The sequence below is a fragment of the Eurosta solidaginis genome, chromosome 5 (genome assembly GCF_040869045.1).
Source record: "Eurosta solidaginis isolate ZX-2024a chromosome 5, ASM4086904v1, whole genome shotgun sequence".
In the NCBI taxonomy this organism is placed as follows: domain Eukaryota; kingdom Metazoa; phylum Arthropoda; class Insecta; order Diptera; family Tephritidae; genus Eurosta; species Eurosta solidaginis.
Genome location: NC_090323.1, coordinates 227,382,406 through 227,396,534, shown reverse-complemented (window position 1 = coordinate 227,396,534; position 14,129 = coordinate 227,382,406).

The window sequence follows — 14,129 nt, the reverse complement described above, 5'->3', positions numbered from 1 at the left end:
CTGTTTTTTATGTAATTAGCGGTGAAAAGCGTTGCCTGATGTTCAAATAAGTGGAAGGGCTACAATTACCCAGCAAGACATGTCTACCCGATGGACCATCAAAAGAAAGATTATAAATGCATTGGAGAATATAGGTGAGCAACAGTAAAATATATTTGCACGATCAAACATACAACTTTGGCGACACATCAAAACTTCAATGGTAATTTTATACGACAGCATGACACTGCTAATAGTGGGGAGGGAGGGGATGGCCTGAAGGTTTAATGTGGCCACATAAATCGTTCCCGAGATGGTCGGGCTAGCACCTTAATGGTGCTGTGGTACCGGAGCGTACCGGATCTGTATCCGGCAAAGGACCATCACATCGATAACACTCCCCAAAGCCTTCGGGGAGCAACCTTATCGTTACAACAACAACAACAACAACAACTGCTAATAGGCGTCCAAAAATATCGAGAGAGGTGTCAAAAGACGCGTATTAATCTCGAGAACAATAATCCGAAGGCGAAAAATTGTATCTCTGTCCGGAGATATTTGCAGTTGATGTTGGCGACTTTCATGTGGTTGTTGGAATGTTGTGTACCCACAAAAAAAAATGTGAACATATGTGTTTTGTGCGGATATAGTTTTGGTCTCCAAACCGATGTTGGACCCACCCAGGGTAATTTTTTATAAGCGCGTCCGAAGGCCGTCAACACAGAAAGGTGTTCTGCGCAAAAATACGATGGATACCACTCCCGGTTTTGGAGGTAACCGCGGGTTTTTTCGGTGTTTCGTTAATATCTTTTGAACGAGTTAAAAATTTTCCGGCTTCGGATTATTAATACTAATGTCAAGACGCGGCGTTTGGTACCTTTCTCGATATTTTTGGACGCGTATTAGCAGTGTCATGCTGTCGTATAGAATTACCACTTCAATTATGACCGGGTTTCTCACTCCGAGTTTAAACTTCAGTTAGAGTAGACTACTGTTTAACCCTGCCACTTCAGGCGATTAGAGGGCCCATTACTGATACTTAGCATAGACTTGATTTGGCGTAAACTTGTCAACTTAGCCACGATTATACTCCACTTAGCGCATACAATCTGGCATCATAATCAGCTATGAAATTTATTTTTTAATTGGTGTCAATTTGTGTGACAAAATGTCAAAATGAAATGGAAACAAACAAATGGCATCTAAAAATGTAAACGTCACTTAGAAATTACATAGAAAATCAAAGTTCAACAGATTTCTAAGTCAAGTTAAGTGTTGTCAAGTTTTGAGTAATCAGTAGGTTAGGTTAGGTTAGGTTAGAGTGGCTGCCTCCGCTGTCCGAGCGGAGACTCACGTAGGCCGTTGTGGCCCATTGTGCTACCACGCGGGGGACCCCTATTTCCTGTTACCCTACTTTCGAAGAAGAAGAAAGTTTAGACCCCAGTGAGGCTAAACCAGCGCGTTTGCCTAATGAAACGCAAGATGTCGTTTGGGTTTATAGATTCAAGCTCCGCAAGGCACCCAAAAGAGTGTCTGTGGAGGCATTGGTACCTGGTTTTTGACAGTGCGGGACAGTGGCACAGATAGTGCTCAACGCTTTCTATCTCCTCCTCGTCCCTACAGCTGCGACAGAAGTCATTTGTCTGCAGGCCCATATAAGCACCGTGAGTGCCCATGAGACAGTGACCTGTAAGCAGGCCCACTACTAGTGGGCTTATAGAGATACGGTTTAACAATATCACCGATCGCGATCTCTTTTCATCCAGCTTAGGCCATATTTGCTTGGATATACTACATGTAGGTTCCTTCGCCCATCTGGCGTTTGCCTGATCCGTGAAAAGAGACCGCAGGTAGTGTTTGCAAGTGTTTAGAGGGGGGCTGGCCCAAACAGCGGAGGTTATTGTTTGCAGTTTGGTGCCTTCCCTAGCTAGCTCATCCGCGGCGCAGTTTCCTGAGATATCACAGTGGCCAGGAACCCATATTATGCTTAGGTTGCAATTTTCAGCTAGTTTGTTGAGGGTTTCTCTGCACTTCAATGCCACTAGTGACGAGGTGTTACTGCATTGCAGGGATTTTATGGCAGCTTGGCTGTCAGAGAAAATTGAAATAGAATTGGTCACCTGCAGGTTAGCAAGATAGAGGGCTGCTTCCCAGATAGCTATGAGTTCAGCCTGAAAAACACTGCAGTGACCGGGTAAGCGAAAGCTCTCGCTTAGATTGAGCTTCTCCGAGAATATTCCGCTGCCGACTCTGTTGTTTAGTCTAGAGCCATCTGTAAAAAACGGAGATTTCGTGTGATCCCGACTCCACGCCGTTTGCCCACTCGTTCCTCTCTGGGATTCTTGTGGAAAATTTCTTGTCCCAGCAAGGGGACGATGTTGTATGGTCCAATTTCAAGAAGGTTTCGGGGACTTGCTTCAGGATCCGGGTGTGACCAAACCTGGGGTCCCTCCATGGTTCGATAGCGATGAGCCTTGCCGCATTGCAGGAGGCACAGTATCTACCATATAGATCAGTTGGGGGAAGGAATAATATGGTTTCAAGAGCTTTGGTGGGAGTGGAGGGAAGGGCACCGCTGGTGAGCATTGCCGCCATCCTCTGCACTCTCGTTACTTTGCTCTTGTTAGATTCGATATCGAGTGCCGTCCACGGTGACGGCGTAGAAGAGTATGGGTCTCACCACTGCCGTATAGATCCAATGGACTATGCATGGCTGGAAACCCTACCTTTTTCCGATTGCCGACTTACAAGCGTAGAGAGCCATTGTGGCTTTCCTGGATCGTTCCTCCACCTTTCGCTTCCAGTCAAGCTTCCTGTCTAGAATAACTGCGAGATATTTAACCTCGGTAGAGAGTCTGATTTCCCTCCCGTTTAGGAACGGGAGGATAAATTCCGGTATAATGCGTTTGCGGGTAAAAAGCACCATCTCAGTTTTTTCACTGCTGATGCTGAGTCCGCATTCCATAAACCAAGTGTTTGTTAGATTAAAAGCATTTTGCAAGAGTTTGCCAAGCACCGGAAGGTGTTTGCCGGTAACGGTCAAGGCTATGTCGTCGGCATATGCAATGACTTGGCATCCTGTGGGCTGTAGTATAGATAACAGAGCGTTCACCGTCAGGTTCCATAGTAGAGAAGAAAGAACGTCCCCTGGGGGGGGGGGGGGGGGGGGGGGGGGTCCTCTGTTGGTATACCTTATTAACGATGAGCTGCCCAGCTCAGAGATAATGATTCTCTTGTTTAGAAGGGCTCGACGAATTTCACAAGAGGCCCTTCCACCCCTAGTGAACGTAGAGATTTTGTGGCCGCTGCTGGGAGAACGTTGTTGAAGGCTCCTTCTATGTCGAGAAAGATACCCAGCGTAAATTCTTTAAAGGTAAGACCCTTCTCTATCTTAGTAGTGATAGCATGTACAGCTGTCTGTACGGACTTGCCCTTAGAGTAGGCGTGTTGGTTGTTGGAGATTAGTGCCTTATTTGCCGATCGTCTAATATAGGCGTCCAGCAATCGTTCTAGAACTTTTAGGAGGAAGGAGGTCAGACTTATTGGTCTGAAATCCTTTGGACTGTTGCCCGATATCCTGCCTCATTTGGGTATGAATACTACCTTTGCCTTGGTCAATTCCGTGGGGATATAGACCAGGTTAAGGCAAGCCTTGTAGATTTTAGCTAGCAGCGGGCTTATAAGATCGCTTGTAGCTTGCAATTAAGCGGAAAATATTCCATCCGTTCCCGGAGATTTGAAGGGTTTAAATGACTTGATTGCCCAGATAACTCCTTTTTCGCTTACAATGTGGTCCAGGGGTTGAAATGGCCCTGGGTTAGATTGCGTGTTTAAGATGTATGGTTGAGATCTGCAGCCTGGAAAGTGAGTGCTGATCAGGGTTTCCAGAATTTCCGTACTAGAAGTGGCCCATTCTCCGCTCGTTGTGCGAATGCAGCTTGGAGGTATGGGGTTTTTGGAGAGGACCTTTCGTAGGCGATTGGCCTCTGAGACTTCTTCGATGTCAAGGAATCCCTTTTGGCCTTCCGGATTAACTTCTTAAAAGATTTTAAGGCGTCCCTATAATGGGACCAGATTCCAGTGCGCTTAGCTTCGTTAAAGAGTTTTCTGCTGTTCTTCCTCTGCTCGGAGATTTCTTGGTTCCACCAATAGGGTTTCTTTTTACCTCTTGCCTTAATCTCCGGGCAGGCTACTGTGAAAGCAGCGTTACAAGATTTGGTGATAAAATCTACTGCTTCTTCTATTTTTGACGATGAGTCTAGCTCACCGAGAGAAGCAAATGTTGTGTCTAAAGGAGGCGCTTCAACAGTTGTTAGCGGTAGGCTCGGCCTACCGTGAGAAGCGTTCTTTAGGAGAGTAGGGGATAGGACTTTTTTATAAAGGTTCCAGTCCGTACGTCTCCTGTTCCTGTAAGCCACCCTAGGCGGTGTACGCAAAAGCAGAGTGAAAATGATATACATATGATCAGAGTAGGAGTTTTCGTTGGAAACTCTCCAACTTTTTGAAAGTCGGTTTGTCTCCAGAGTTGCATATACTTAGATTGTTACTTATAATAGAATCAAAAAGAGACTCACCCCTATTGTTAATATCGGTAGAGCACCAAGCAGTGTGATGTGCATTGGCATCGGTCCCAATTATTATCAGGAACCCTTTACTGTGTTGGCCTCCCGTACCGCTTTGCAGAGCCGGTCCTGCACAGAAGTTGGGCGATCGTCCGAAAGATATTCGGACATCAGCCAGATTGTTTGACCCTGTAGCTCGAGGCTAATACAGGTAAAGTCCTCGTCACTAAAAGGAGATAGTAAAATAAATACTAGATTTTTCTTTATTAGAATACAAGATCTGATTCTACCTGTCACGGGCGGTGTCACCAGGCCGGTAGTCCTTAGAAAAGAGTCCACAGACCTTGCTGCCAACGACCCAAGGCTCCTGGGCTAGAACGACGTCCTCATACGTTGTGCTGAGGCGTAAGATTAGGGCAGCCGAGGCTGCCTTAGAGTGGTGCAGGTTTATCTGCAGTACCTGCGCGCCCGTTACGGTTCGTTTGCAGCATCGACGTCCATCCTCTGCTGATCCGCATCGTCGGATGCCTCCTCTACGATAGTATCGTCGAATTCGGCATCCGACGGGTCGGATTCCAGCAGAAGCTGCTCGTCCATGCCCGTAAAGAACTGGCCCGCAAACTCAGATACCGAGAGTGTATCGCTCTTGGCATCCGGAGTGCTGCGTGCCAGTTCGATATCGGCCCCATGTCCACTCGAGGTGTTGCATGGGTCCATGAGATTCGTTGTGTCGGTTGCGGGTTCCCTCGAGGCGGTATCCCCAATCACCAGATCCTCCGGCGCGGTGGCGGTCTTTTTCCCAGTGCCATGGGCAGCAGATCCACTCGGGGTGTTTCTGTCTGACCCCTCGCCCCGAGGTACAGGCTCACCCTCGTCCAGTGTTTCCTCCTTCGTACCATCCCTTCGAATTTTCAACGTGATGGAGTAGAAGCCGTAGCTTAACACTCCACCACATTCGTCAAGCCAAGGGAGACGAGCCTCGTTTATAATGAAACCAACATAACGCTGCTTCGCCCTTGTCTCGCCGACCGGACTATCCTCCAATCGCTCGAAGGTAGCCCCTTATTCGACTCCGCGATGGTATCCAGGATCTCGCCAGGATCCGCTATGCCGTCTGGGACCCAGGCCCAAGCTCTCGGTCTGTTCGGAATTTCTTCCACACCAACCGCATCCAGGCCACAGCTGTCCTAGCGAAGCTATGGCGAGTTTGTAGAGCTTGCACGAGCGTTCGTCGGCGCAGGAAGCAAGCTTGACCCTACCCTGGTACCAGCCGGCATCACGGATAGTGTGAGCCGGCCCCGGATACTTGGTCATGATGTCCTTAAAGATCTTGAGAAGGCCGTTAAGGACATCCTTCCAGTTATCCGGGGTTATGTTCCCATCCGGGTGACCGCGATTCAAAACCGCCAGCGTAAAGTTGGCCTTAGCCGCCTCGCTGAAGGTTTTGGTCAGGGCAGGGGGAGTAGAGGTCGATCGGGATCGCTCGAGGCATTTCCCATAGACCTTTGTCTCTTAAGGGCCGGCATCTTCGGGTCAGAAGGTAGTTTGGTGGCAGAAGAAGAAGGGGGGATGGGGTTGTTGTTGCTGCTCTTCTTGGCAGCAATGAGTAATCAGTAACATACAATGTTCATTTAACAGAACTGTAAGTGACAGTTCTCAAGTCAAGTCAAGTCTATGCTAAGTATGAGTAATGGGCGCTTAAGAGACGTTTCCAGCATCTCAAGTTAAAGCAGCAGTTACCCACCGAAGTGTGTAACGTACGTATACGTATGCTTATGGAAACATCACCTTTTTCTATTTTAATTTTTGATGTTGTAAAAGGCTGGAATTAATATTAAATAAGTATAAATAGATAACATATTTATAATCTGAACTTTTACATAATTATTTCGTATTATTTCCACAATTTTTCAAACTTTAATTAGGTGTTTTTGCATAAAAACTGCAAACGGTTAAAAATTAGGACGCAAAAGTTGACTAGGCAACTCTGTATAGTGAAAGAGCTATCAGCTGACATGTTCTTACGGAAAAAATCAAAATTGTTTTGATTTCTGCCATGGCGGAATGATACAAGGTGGCAGCATGGTGACATACCTACAAACATAAATAAAAATTCCATATACTTTGTGTTTGTAAATTCGATGGACAAATGTCAAAATCTTACTGCGCCGGAAGTTGATGTATCAAATCATTAAAAAAAGTTTATAATCAGCTGTCCCGTGCTGCCACCTTGTATCGTTCGCCATGATTTCTACGTTCCGGGCTACGTACGTACGGGCGTTGAACGTCGGCGAGTTTTCGTTTACACCTCAGTCCTAAAAAAAGTTTATAATCAGCTGTCCCGTGCTGTCACCTTGTATCGTTCGCCATGATTTCTACGTTCCGGGCTACGTACGTACGGGCGTTGAACGTCGGCAAGTTCGTTTACACCTCAGTCCTAGTCCTAATCCGTCTCTGGTCTACTTCCCGGAAAAAAGCATCGTAAATACTAATATTGCAAATTTATATACCAAATTTCAGGCAAATCGAATCGGACGTATGTAAATAGATATGTGGGTATTATTAATTCATATCTTTATTTCGGCTTCGCATGCATATTTATCAGTTTTGACAGGTTGATGCGACTAAATCGAATATCACAATGAAAATTACTTTAAAGCTCTCAGCAACAGCTTTCATTTGATATCCATAATACACACACATTCTATGGGTATCCGGATCCACGTTATGGCCTATATATCGAGACCCTAGTCACCCAGCGGTGTAAAACTTACTCTGTACTAAAGCACACATCAACAGCTTCAATTTGATATCCATAATATAAAAACACATTCTAGGTGTATCAGGGTCCACGTTGTGGCCTATATCTCGACACCCTAGTCACCCAGCGGTGTAAAACTTAATCTGTACTACATACAGCAACAGCTTCAATTTGATACCCATAATGTAAAAACACATTCTAGGTGTATCCGGGTCCACGTTTTGGCGTATATCTTGAGACCCTAGTCACCAATAGGTATGAAAACTACCCTGTACTAAAGCACTCATCAACAGCTTAAATTTGATACCCATAATGTAAAAACACTACCTAGGCGTGCACGGGCCCACGTTCTGGCCTATATCTCGAGACCCTAGTCAACCAGGGGTATGAAAATTACCCTCTACTAAATCACTCATCAACAGCTTTCATTTGTTATCCATATTCTATAAACACATTCTAGGGGTACCCGGGTCCACGTTGTGGCCTATATCTCGATACCCTAGTCACCCAGGGGTATGAAAATTATCCTCTACTAAAGCACTCATCAAGAGCTTTAATTTGATATACATATCCTATAAACACATTCTAGTGGTACCCGGGTCCACGTTTTGGCCTATATCTCGAGACCCTAGTCACCCAGGTGTATGGCAAGTACCCTCTATTAAGCACTCATCAACAGCTTTCATTTGTTATCCATATTCTATAAACACATTCCAGGGGTACCAGGGTCCACGTTTTGGCCTATATCTCGAGACCCTAGTCACCCAGGGGTATGGAAATTACCCTCTACTAAAGCACTCATCAACAGATTTCATTTGTTATCCATATTCTATAAACACATTCTAGGGGAACCTCGGTCCACGTTTTGACTCATATTTCGAGACCTCACGGAGCCCGAGACCTTTCCAACGAATGCAAAACCGTGGAAATCGGTTCGAGCGTTCTGGAGTTATAGCGTCAGGAAGGAAAACCAGACTTATTTTTATATTATAGATATCGCCTCCACTTTGCACAGTATGAAGTTTGCAGGAGCCGAAAGACGTTTTTCACTATTGGCACATGGCCGATATATAACAACATTCGTTCCCTTTACTTTGGTGAAAGAACTTTAGATGTGGCCAAGGTGGTTTCCAGTTTAAATGGATTTAACTTCGAGGCTCTGGCCAATTTCTCGCGGAAAGCTTTAAAATTAGAGACTTATTATTAAATGAATTTTTGTAACTCGATAACATTTTATTTAACACGTGGTGCGACACAAAACATACTCTGTTATTGTTGCTAGTATCTACTTTAATTTATTTATTTAATGTTTCGATGTACGCAAAAGCATAAGACATACTCTGTATCTTATTTTTTGGAAAAAATAAATATATACTACTACATATATACTATTCCAACAGTTGAGTGGATCAGAAATACTCAACGATGTGAACAGAAAATTATCATTCAACGATTGATCAACTCTTGTGTACGGTGCTTTCAAAGGTTTCGTCCTGGAGTTAGATTGAGTAAGGCCCGGTTTATCAAGGGTTGTTTAAGCTAAGCTTAAACTAAGCTTGCTTTAACTCTAGTCAAATTTAAACTCCAGTTAAACCACTGATCAGTTTTTCAGTCACAGTTTAAAGGGCGAATTAATGGTGACTTATAACCATAAATCCATAACCAGATAAAACAGCTGATCACACCTACCTTATGGAAATCAATGTAATCGAGTTAGCATTATGGTATGGCACCATTAATAGATTACATTGATTTTTATCTGGTTATGGCTTTATGGTTATAAGACACCACTAATTCGCCCTTAACCAGATAAAACAGCTGATCGCACCTACCTTAAGGAAATAAATGTAATCGAGTTAGCGTTATGGTACGGTACCATTAATCGATTACATTGATTTCCATAAGGTAGGTTCGATCAGCTGTTTTATCTGGTTATGGCTTTATGGTTATAAGTCACCATTAATTCGCCCTTAATAAAACAGCTGATCGCACCTACCTTAAGGAAATCAATGTAATCGAGTTAGCGTTATGGTACGGCACCATTAATCGATTACATTGATTTCCATAAGGTAGGTTCGATCAGCTGTTTTATCTGGTTATGACTTTATGGTTATAAGTCACCATTAATTCGCGCTTTAATTCGCCCTTAAGGCCGCCTTTGGGGTATGCTGTTTTGTGCGGCAACATTGGTTTTTTATTATTTATAGATAATTTGTAGGTACGGAAACAGCTGAATTTTATTTACCAAACAAACATGGAAAAAAATTCTCAGGCGAAATATATATCTAGTTCTGGAAGTGATATCCAACATCTTTATTTAATTATTCTTAAACCACATAGTTCTCGAGTTCATCATAGTGTACAAGTACAAGTGTGTTGACTTATCTGTCAAGCATTCTGACAGGCACTCGCTGGATTCGGAATGACAGCGAATTCAAAATGGATACCATTACCGAATGCTCCGAATGATTGAAAAATTGAAAAAGTCCATACGATTGGTAGTCAAAAATGTTGTCGTTGAGACCAAAAATGCGACTCTAGACCTGAGATTTCCATCAGGTGAGCGAGGCTGTTTGTAGTTTTGACGTTTATCGCTTAGTGAACACACTTGGTATAGGTACACTATGGAGTTCATATTCAACTTTATTCTCCAGTCACTATCCAACCTTTGAAAAATTGTGTAAAATTAAAAGTTTTCCAGTTGATCTCCAACGTCATTAATATTTTCCAATTATTATCCTAACTTCGAAAGATTTTCAGAAATGTACAGTTCCCAAATGAATATTCAACCCATTTTTCCAGTTGATTATTGTGAGAAATAAACACAAGGTTGATAGCAGTAGTGAAGCGTAATTAATCAGGAATAAATTATATAGGCGGCCGCCGTGGTGTGATGGTAGCGTGCTCGGCCTGCCACACCGAAGATCCTAAATCAACATCATTGAATCATACATTTGAGTCCAGTTAGAGTACCGCAAGTTATTAATTACATTTTTTCAACTTAATAGCATATTATGCATTATAAAAAGTTCCCTCTTTTGCTGAGTACGCTATGATTCTCGAGGTAAGCCACTGTTTCGAAAAAACTTTTGAGATTTTAGAAGTATGCCTAGCTATCAACATGAGCTCTAATGGTAGGATAGGATAGGTTAGGTGGTAGCTGCCCTGATAAGGATAGCTCACTTGGACAACACGAAGGTCCGTTGTGATACCACATACACCAAGAATAACGGTGACCTAGATCCAGCTACTTAGAGAATCGTTGGGTAGCAACGATAAAGCTCCGAATGATACCGATCTCAACTTTGGATATATCCTCGGGAGATCCAAGTGAGTCGCGACCGAAGTACTTTCGCCTAATTCTGGCAAAAGCTGGATAATCAAGCATAAAGTGATTTGGTGATTCCACCTCATCATCCTCCATACAGCTGCAGCAGGATGGAGTTTCCAGTATATTGAGACGTACCGCATGGATACCCATGGGACAGTGCCCTGTCAAAACCCCAATGACCATTGATAGGTGAGCCTTAGTGAACCCAATTATTTCAGCAGATCTCCTGCCATCCACTTTCGGCCAGAAAGATCTTGCTACCCTGCAAGACGTGGTATCCGCCCAACGTTTGCTGAGCTGATTCGAGGCCCAGCTATGGAGGAGCAATCCACAGGTGGCCAGCGGGATCCCGAAGTCCCTACAGCCATCTTCATCCGGTTCAGTTGTACCGATGCGGGCTAAGAGATCCGCTTGACAGTTACCCGGGATATCACTATGGCCCGGGACCCAGATAATCTTAATTGTAAAATAATTCGATGCAATCGCAAGCGAGGTCAGGCACTCCCAGACCACCCTCGATCGCACTGTAGTTGAGCTCAAGGCCTTGATAGCCGATTGGCTATCAGAGTAGATGTTAAATTCCCTAACCGTGGTAGCACTGGATAGCATTCCATCCACCGCATCCTTAATCGCAGCAATTTCCGCTTGGAATACACTGCAGTGATCAGCCAACTTAAACTTGCGGCTTAAATTTAGCTCTTGACAAAAGACCCCCCCACCAACCTTTCCATCCAGCTTTGACCCATCCGTGAACAAGTTAACCGGTCCCATGCTCCAGATAATTCCTCTTCCCCAATCCTCTCTCTCTGGAATAACTGGGGTGAAGGTTGTATAGGGAGCTGTTATCGGCATACAGTAGTCCGTTCTGTCCGGGATGAAGTCAAAACTGGTAAGAAGGCTAGAGTGTCCGCGGTCAGAAAGTCTATATCCCATATCACGAAGCATGACCAACGACCTTGCCGCGGCCGCCTTTCCCGCAATATCTACTGGGTATATGTTCAGCATGACGTTCAGTGCCAAGGTAGGCGTTGTTCTGAGAGCGCCACTGATACAGATCAGCGCCGTCCGTTGCACTGACACTAACATTTTGGAGGTGCTCGCCGTGTCCAGTGCTTTCCACCAGACCAGCACCCCATATAGCAGAATCGGTTTGACCACCATCTCATAAAGCCAGTGTACTATTCTTGGCGAGAGTCCCCATCTCTTTCCGATAGCTCCTCTGCAGCAGTACAAGGCAATGGCGGCCTTCCTGGCCCGATCTTCCACATTGAGTCTCCAGGACAGTTTCTTGTCCAAAACAATCCCCAAATATTTAACCCTATCAGAAAGTACCAACGGTACCCCTCCAATCGAGGGAGTTCTGAAATCGGGCACCTTATATCTTCTTGTGAAAAGGACCAATTCCGTTTTTCCCGGGTTGACCGCCAATCCACATGAATCAGCCCACCTAGCCACAGTATCCAGGTAGCCCTGAAGAACATCGCGCAGGGCGCCCAGAAATTTGCCTCTGACTAGGATAGCGAGGTCATCTGCATAGGCAACCACCCGACAACCATTGGCTTCCAGCTCCACAAGAAGCTCGTTGACTACCACAACCCAGAGGAGAGGAGATAGGACACCCCCCTGTGGCGTGCCCCTGCACACCTTCCTCTTAATTGTGGCCCCTCCCCACTCCGCTGCGACAATTCTGCCGCATAGAAGTTTGCTAATAAATTCAACCAGAGCCGCCTCGACTTCTAAACCCACCAGAGCTCTTTCGATTGACCCCGGTAAGACATTGTTAAAAGCTCCCTCGATGTCTAGAAAGGCACCCAGAGCATACTCTTTGTGTTCTAGGGACCCCTCTATTTGCTTTACAATCGAATGGAGAGCCGTTTCCGTCGATCTGCCCTTGCAGTACGCATGTTGTGAAGCCGACAGTAACCCCCGAGGTATCCTTTCCCGTAGGTACAGGTCAATCAACCGCTCAAACGTCTTAAGAAGAAACGACGAGAGACTGATTGGCCTGAAATCCTTAGGTGATACATGAGAGCTTCTGCCGGCCTTAGGAATGAAAATAACCCTAACCGTGTGCCAAGACTTCGGGATATAGTTAAACCTGAGGCAGTTAGTATATATGATGGCCAACCAGCGGCAGGAAATCCCCAAAGACCTTTGAAGCTGCGCAGGAATGATTCCATCCGGGCCCGGAGACTTATAGGGCTTGAACGACCCTATAGCCCAGGTTATCTGACTTTCCCGTATTGGAATGGCAGGCACTTCTGCATGGCCAACGACCGCCGACCATGCAGGCGAAGATCCCTGCGCAACTGGGACATCGGGAAAATGATTGTCCAGTAAAAGCCTTAGGGACTCCTCGCTACTCATCGACCAGTCCCCACCATCATCTCTCAGATACCCCAGAGGAGCGGGGTTCCTAGAGAGTATTTTTCTAAATCTCGCGGATTCATTGCAGCCTTCTACGTTTTCGCAGAAGCTTCGCCATGCATCTCGCTTGGCTATCCTTATTTCATATTTATAAATCCCCAGACTCACCTTATAGAGCTCCCAGTCCGAGGGTAATTTACTCCTCCTGGCTCTGTTGAAGAGCCGCCGACTGGACGCTCTTAGGTCGTCAAGAGAATCCGACCACCAGGGCGGCTTGCCCTTCCCCTGTAAGTTTTCAATGGGCAGGACAGCTGAAAGGCGCTATTGCTTGCCGAGGTGAAGTTTTCCACCAGAACGTCTATCTCAGATTCGGACAGGCCCGAACTAATGATAGGCACCGCAGGCAGTAGCTCTCCCAGCTTCCTACAATACAAGTCCCAGTTAGTACTTTTAGGGTTCCTAAAAGATATTTTACAGGGACGTTCTTCGTTCACTGAGAACTGAATATATCGGTGATCAGAGAAGGAGTGCTCGTTGAGAACCCTCCATCCAGATATCCGACCTTCCAGTTCTCTACTAACCAGGGTGAGGTCCAGGACCTCCTCCCTTAACGCAGTAATAAAAGTCGGGTCATTCCCCCTATTACATATACAAAGTCCCTCATCTACAATAAAAGTAAATAAAGACTCACCTCTAGTGTTGGTATCCGAGCTTCCCCAAATGCTATGATGGGCATTTGCATCGGCACCGATGATCACGCCAACACCTCTCCGCCTTGCTTCAGCGGTGATTTCACCCAGTATCGCAGGTGGTGGTCCCACTACGTCCCCGTGGGGCATGTACGCTGAGACCACCCACATTTCATTACTTCCTCGCTCGAGGCAGACCGTGGTTACGTCAGCATTGCTGAAATTAGAGAGAATAAAAGCTTTAATCTCTTTTTTAACAAGCACACAGGATCTAGGCCTACTTGCCTCCCCATGCACCAAGGTGTTGAATTTTCCAGTCCTTAATCCAGAAATCTTACTGCCGTTACTACTCAGCCACGGCTCCTGGACAAGGACTATATCCACTCCGCCTTTTTCAAGGCAGAGCAACAAATTTGCGGAAGCCGCCTTAGAGTGCTGAA